Raw genomic sequence first — 7,166 nt, 5'->3', positions numbered from 1 at the left:
AAATACCTGAAAAGCATTGTTGTTGCCGGGGATTTAGTCACTGCCCGCCTGCTTCTGCGAACAAAATGAATTTTGCCGAAAGAATCCTTGTACTTCCAGTTCCTAGTTGGAAGCTCACCCTGCTCTGATCTATAACTAAAGTGAAAGTCAAGGGGAGCACTAGCCTCGATTTAAGGCCCTGAATATCCATACAAAACGGGAGGCATGCAGCAGCTACATGAGGCCTTCAACGCTGCTCTGCTTTAGTTTAACGGTAATAAGCTTTCCAAGACTCCTAGAGGCCTTGCTTCAGCACCCGTTTCGGTATCACAAAAGTGCCTAGAGCCAGGAAGCTCTGGTCCTGCGAGTATGCTGCGTGTCAACGTACAAATTGAAGACTGATGGCACAAGACTTGTTTGCCCATTATGAAAGCTCCGTTTATGTGGCCTCGAATATACCTGAAAAGCAATGTTGTTGCCGGGGTTTTACTCACTGCTGCATGGTTCTGAGAAGATAACGAGTTTTCCCGTAAGAAACCTTGTGCTTACAGTTCCTAGTTGGAAGCTCACCCTGCTCTGCTCTATACCTAAACTGAATGTCAACGTGAGCCCTAGCTTCGAAGTAAGGCCCTGATTTGCCTTGCCAAACGGGAGGCGTGGAGCAGCTCCATGAGGCCTTCTTCACTGTTATGCTTTAGTTTCACAGTAGTAAGCTTTTCAAGACTCCTAGGGACCTTGCTTCAGCACCCATTTTGGTATCAGTATACTGAGTAGAGCCAGGAAGCTTTGGCCCAGTTAAGCAACTTCAGCCCCGTAGGCCTTTGGGAACACCCCAGTGTTGGCTAGAGAAAGGCAACACACTGCACTCTTCCTTGGGAGAGCCAGACTACCTCAGCTCTACACAGGATTCAGGAACACACTTCTAGACTGTCCTCCATGCAATGGATGTAACCTCATACCCCTAGCTGAACTCTATTGAGAAAAACACTTTGCTTCTAATCCCTTTTCACCTTTTACACTTAGAGTCACGCATCCTCAAGGAGGTGGTCGGCATGCATTCCAAGTAGAATTTAAGCACTGTTCTTGGTGTAACACTGCAGGTCTTTGGAAGATGCACAGGCCCCCACGTCTCCCTCGCGCATCCGTTGTTTAGGCACTTTGCTGCACGCAGAAAAGCGGTCGTAGAAAAAAGTTGAATCAGGGAAAGCCACAGTGGGTATCGTGAATCTCTTTTGACTTGTTAGCATAAATATGTACTTATGCTGCGTGTCAATCTGGAAATGGGAGACTGATGGCACAAAGCTTGTTTTCCCATTTTGAAAGCTCCACTCATGCAGTCTCGAAGCTACCTGAAAAGCACTGTTGTTACCGAGTTTTTAGGTACTGCCGGCATGGCTCAGAGAAGAAAATGAGTTTTCTCGAAAGAAACCTTGTGCTTCCAGTTCCTAGTTGGAAGCTCACCCTGCTCTCCTGTATACCAAAAGTGAAAGTCCACGTGAGCACTAACTTCCAAGTAAGGCCCTGATTATCCTTGCAAATCGGGAGGCATGCAGCAGCTCCATGAGGCCTTCATCGCTCTTCTGCTTTAGTTTCATGGTAGTAAGCTTTCCAAGACTCCTAGGAACCTTGCTTCAGCACCCGTTTCGGTAACAGAACACTGCATAGAGCCAGGAAGCTCTGGTCCTCCGTGTATGCTGCGTGTCAACGTACAAATTGAAGACTGATGGCACAAGGCTTGTTTGCCCATTATTAAAGCTCCATTCATGCGCCCTCGAACATACCTGAAAAGCATTGTTGTTGCCAGGGATTTAGTCACTGCCTGCCTGCTTCCAGGAAGAAAATGAGTTTTCCCGAAAAAAACCTTGTACTTCCAGTTCCTAGTTGGAAGCTCACCCTGCTAGGCTCTATCACTAAAGTGAAAGTCAAGGGGAGCACTAGCCTCGAAGTAAGGCTCTTATTATCCTTGCAAAACGGGAGGCGTGCAGCAGCTCCATGAGGCCTTCATCGCTTTTCTACTTTAGTTTAACGGTAGTAAGCGTTACAAGGCTCCTAGAGAGCTTGCTTCAGCACCCGTTTCGGTAAGAGAACACTGCCTAGAACCAGGAAGCTCTGGTCTTGCGAGTAGGTTGCCTGTCATCCTACAAATTGGAGACTGATGGCACAAGGCTTGTTTGCCCATTATGAAAGCTCCGTTCATGTGGCCTCAAATATATCTGCAAAGCATTATTGTTGCCGGTGTGTTAGTCATTGCTGCATGGTTCTGAGAAGATACTGAGTTTTCTTGTAAGAAACCTTGTGCTTCCAGTTCCTAGTTGGAAGCTCACCCTGCCCTGCTCTATACCAAAAGTGAAAGTTAACGTGAGCACTAGCCTCGAAGTTAGACCCTGATTTTCCTTGCAAAACGGGAGGAGTGCAGCTGCTCCATGCGGCCTTTATCACTGCTCTGCTTTAGTTTAACGGTAGTAAGCTTTCCAAAACTCCTAGGGACCTTGCTTCAGCACCCGTTTCGGTACCAGAAAACTGCGTAGAGGCAGAAAGCTCTGGTCCTGCGTGTATGCTGCGTGTCAACCTGGAAATTGCAGACTGATGGCCCCACGCTCGTTTTCCCATCAGGAAACCTCCGTTCATGCAACCGCGAGGGTACCTGGAATGCCTTGTTGTTAGCATACTGTTAGTCACTGCCAGGCATGGCTAAGAGAAGAAAATGAGTTTTCTCGAAAGAAACCTCATCCTTCCCATTCCTAGTTGGAAACTCACCCTGCTCTGCTTTATACCTAAAGTGAAAGTCAACGTGAGCCCTAGCCACGAAGTAAGGCCCTGATTTGCCTTGCCGAATGGGAGGCATGGAGCAGCTCCATGAGGCCTTCTTCACTATTCTGCTTTAGTTTCAGGGTAGCAAGCTTTCCAAGACTCTTAGAGACCTTGCTTCAGCACCCATTTCGGTACCAGAATACTAAGTAGAGCCAGGAAGCTCTGGTCCAGTTAAGCAACTTCCAGCCCCGTAGGCCTTTTGGAACATGGCAATGTAGGCTAGAGAAAAGCAACACACTGCACTCTAACTTGGGAATGGCAGATGACCTCAGCTGTACACAGGATTCAGGAACACACTTCTAGACTGTCCTCCATGCAATGGATGTAACCTCATTCTCCTAGCTGAACTCTATTGAGAAAAACACTCTGCTTCTAATCCCTTTTCACATTTTACACTTCAAGTCACGCATCCTGAAGGAGGTGGTCTGCTTGCATTCCAAGTACAATTTAAGCACAGTTCTTGGTGTAACACTGCAGGTTTTTGGAATTTGCATAGGCCCCTAAGTCTCCTTCGCGCATCCTTTGTTTCGGCACTTCGCTGCACGCAGACAACCGGTTGTAGAAAAAAGTTGATTCAGGGAAAGCCCCACTGGGTATGGTGAATCTCTTTTGACTTCTTAGCATCAACATGTACTTCTGCTGCGTGTCTACCTAGAAATTGGACACTGATGGCACAAGGCTTGTTTTCCCATTATGAAAGCTCCTTTCATGCGGCCTCAAAGCTATCTGAAAAGCATTTTTGTTGCAGGTGTTTTAGTCACTGCTGGCATGGTTCTGAGAAGAAAATGAATTTTCCCGTAAGAAATCTTGTGCTTCCTGTTCCTATTTGGAAGCTCACCCTGCCCTGCTCTATAACAAAAGTGAAAGTCAACGTGAGCACTAGCCTCGAAGTAAGGCCCTGGTTTTCCTTGCAAAACGGGAGGCATGCAGCAGCTCCATAAAGCTTTCATCGCTGTTCTGCTTTAGTTTTACGGTAGTAAGCTTTACAAGACTCCTAGGGACCTTGCTTCAGCACCCGTTTCGGTACCAGAACATTGCATATAGCCAGGAAGCTCTAGTCCTGCGTGTATGATGCGTGTCAACCTAGAAATTGGAGACTGATGGCACAAGGCTTCTTTGCCCATTATGAAAGCTCTGTTCATGCGGCCTCGAAGGTACCTGAAAATTATTGTTGTTACCAGGTTTTTAGTCACTGCCGGCATGGTTCTGAGAATAAAATTAGTTTTCCCGAAAGAAACCTTGTGCTTCCATTTCCTAGTTGGAAGTTCATCCTGCTCTGCTCTGTACCTAAAATGAAACTCAACGTGAGCACTAGCCTCGAAGAAAGACCCTGGTGTCCCTTGCCAAACGGGAGGCATGCAGCAGCTCTATGAGGCCTTCATCACTGTTCTGCTTTAGTTTCTCGGTAGTAAGCTTTTCAAGACTCCTAGGGACCTTGCTTCAGCATCCGTTTCAGTACCAGAATACTGAGTAGAGACAGGAAGCTCTGGTCCTGTTAAGCAACTTCCAGCCCCGTAAGCCTTTTGGAACACCCCAGTGTTGGCTAGAGAAAGGCAACACACTGCACTCTTCCTTGAGAGACCCAGATTACCTCAATTCTACACAGGATTCAGGAATATAATTCTAGACTGTCGTCCATGCAATGGATGTAACACATTCCCCTAGCTGAACTCTATTGAGAAAAACACTCTACTTCTAATCCATTTTCATATTTTACACTTCGAGTCACGCATCCTCAAGGAGGTGGTCGGCTTGTATTCCAAGTACAATTTAAGCACAGCTCTTGGTGTAACACTGCAGGTGTTTGGAAGATGTACAAGCCCCTAAGTCTCCCTTGCGCATCCTTTGTTTAGGCGCTTCGCTACACGCAGAAAACCGGTCGTAGAAAAAAATTGATTCAGGGAAAGCCCCAGTGGGCATCGTGAATCTCTTTTGACTTGTTAGCATCAACACGTCCTTATGCTGCCGGTCAATCTGGAAATGGGAGACTGATAGCACAAAGCTTCTTTTCCCATATTGAAAGCTCCATTCATGCGGCCTTGAAGTTACCTGAAAAGCTTGGTTGTTGCCAGGGTATTAGTGACTCCCGGCATGGTTGAGAAGAAAATGAGTTTTCTCGAAAGAAACCCTGTGTTTCCACCTCCTATTTGGAATCTCATCCTGCTCTGCTCTATACCTAATGTGAAACTCAACGTGAGCAGTAACTTCGAAGTAAGGCCCTGATTTGCCTTGCCAAATGGGAGGCGTGCAGCAGCTCCATGAGGCCTTAATCTCTGCCCTGCTTTAGTTTAACGGTAGTAAACTTTTCAAGACTCCTAGGGACCTTGCTTCAGCATCCGTTTCAGTAGCAGAACTCTGAGTAGAGCCAGGAAGCTGTGGTCCTGTTAAGCAACATCCAGCCCCTTAGGCCTTTTGGAACACGCCAGTGTTGGCTAGAGAAAGTCAGCACAATGCACTCTTCCTTGGGAGAGCCAGATTACCTCAGCTCTACACAGGATTCAGGAACACAGTTCCATACTGTCTTCCATGCAATGGATGTAATCTCATTGCCTTAGTTGAAACCTATTGAGAAAAACACTCTGCTTCTAATCCCTTTTCACCTTTTACACTTAGAGTCAGGCATCCTCAAGGAGGTGATCGGCTTGCATTCCAAGTACAACTTAAGCACAGTTCTTTGTGTAACACTGCAGGCTTTTGGAAGATGCACAGGGCCCTAAGCCTCCCTTACGCATCCTTTGTTTAGCCACTTCGCTGCATGCAGAAAACCGGTCGTAGAAAAAATTGATTCAGGGAAAGCCCCAGTGGGTAACGTGAGTGTCTTTTCACTTGTAAGCATCAACATGTACTTATGCTCCGTGTCAACCTGGAAATGGGAGGCTGATGGCACATGGCTTGTTTTCCCATTAGGAAAGCACCATTCATGCGGCCTTGAAGTTACCTGAAAGTTTGGTTGTTGCCAGGGTATTAGTCACTACCAGCATGGTTGAGAAGAAAATGGGTTTTCCCAAAAGAAACCCTGTGCTTCCAGTTCCTAGTTGGAAGCTCACTCTGCTCTGCTCTATACCTATAGTGAAAGTCAACGTGAGCAGTAGCCTCGAAGTAAGGTCCTGATTTGCCTTGCCAAACGGGAGGCGTGCAGCAGCTCCATGAAGACTTCATCGCTGTTCTGCTTTAGTTTCATGGTAGTAAGCTTTTCAAGACTCCTAGGGACCTTTCTTTAGCACCTGTTTCGGTACCAGAACACTTAGTACAGCCAGGAAGCGCTGGTCCTGTTTAGCAACATCCAGCCCCATAGGCCTTTCGGAACACCCCAGGTTTGGCTAGAGAAAGACCACACACTTTACACTTCCTTGGGAAATCCAGATTACCTCAGCTCTACACAACATTCAAGAACACAGTTCTAGACTGTCCTCCATGCAATGGATGTAACCACATTCCCCTAGGTGAAATGTATTGAGAAAAACACTCTGCTTCTAACCCCTGGTCACATTTCACACTGAGTCACGCATACTTAAGGAGGTGGTCGGCTTGCATTCCAAGTACAACTTAAGCATAGTTCTTGGTGTAACACTGCAGGCCTTTGGAAGATGCACAGGGCCCTAAGTTTCCCTTGCGCATCCTTTGTTTAGGCACTTCGCTGCAGGCCGAACACCAGTCGGAGAAAAAGTTTGATTCAAGGAAAGTCCCAGTGGGTAACGTGAATATCTTTTGATTTATTACAATCAAAATGTACTTATGCTGCGTGTCAACCTGGAAATGGGAGACAGATGGCACAAAGCTTGTTTTCCCATTTTGAATGCTCCATTCATGCAGCCCCGAAGCTACCTGAAAAGCATTGTTGTTACCGGGATTTTGGTCACTGTCTGAATGGCTCAGAGAAGAAAATGAGTTTTCTCAAAAGAAACCTTGTGCTTCCAGTACCTAGTTGGTAGCTCATCCTGCTCTGCTGTATACCTAAAATGAAACTCAACGTGAGCACTGGCCTCGAAGTAAGGCCCTGATTTTCCTTGCCGAATGGAAGGCATGCAGCAACTCCTGGAGTCCTTAATGGCTCTTCGGCTTTAGTTTAACGTTAGTAATCTTTTCAGGTCTCCTAGGACTCTCGCGTCAGCATCCGTTTCTGTTCCAGAACACTAGGTACCCCCAGCCTGCCCTGGGCCTGTTAAGCAACATCCAGCCCCGTAGGCCTTTCGGATGACCGCTGTTTTTGCCGAGTGAGGGGCAACACACTGCACACTTCCTTGGGAATGATACATTTCCTCAGCTCTACAATAGCTTCAGGAACACAGGTCTAGAATCTCCAGCAAGCCAAAGAAGTCGGCCTCCTTGCCCGAGCTGGGCTAAACTGAGAAAAACACTCTTCTTATAATTCCTTC

At 46.9% G+C, this 7,166-nt stretch overlaps 1 long non-coding RNA gene across 1 annotated transcript; it reads right to left on the bottom strand.

The window, feature by feature from the left end:
• Nucleotides 1-672: 672 nt before the first annotated feature.
• On the bottom strand, nucleotides 673-4,437 carry LOC309615844. Its single transcript, XR_014237099.1, has 2 exons — nucleotides 2,901-4,437; nucleotides 673-2,467 (listed from the first exon to the last, which is right to left on the bottom strand). It is a non-coding gene; the product is annotated as an uncharacterized lncRNA (long non-coding RNA).
• Between the last annotated feature and the right edge of the window lie 2,729 nt (nucleotides 4,438-7,166).

Source organism: Balaenoptera borealis (assembly GCF_965194805.1).
Source record: "Balaenoptera borealis genome assembly, chromosome: 18".
Lineage (NCBI taxonomy): Eukaryota > Metazoa > Chordata > Mammalia > Artiodactyla > Balaenopteridae > Balaenoptera > Balaenoptera borealis.
This window is presented reverse-complemented; position numbering and strand designations above follow the sequence as displayed.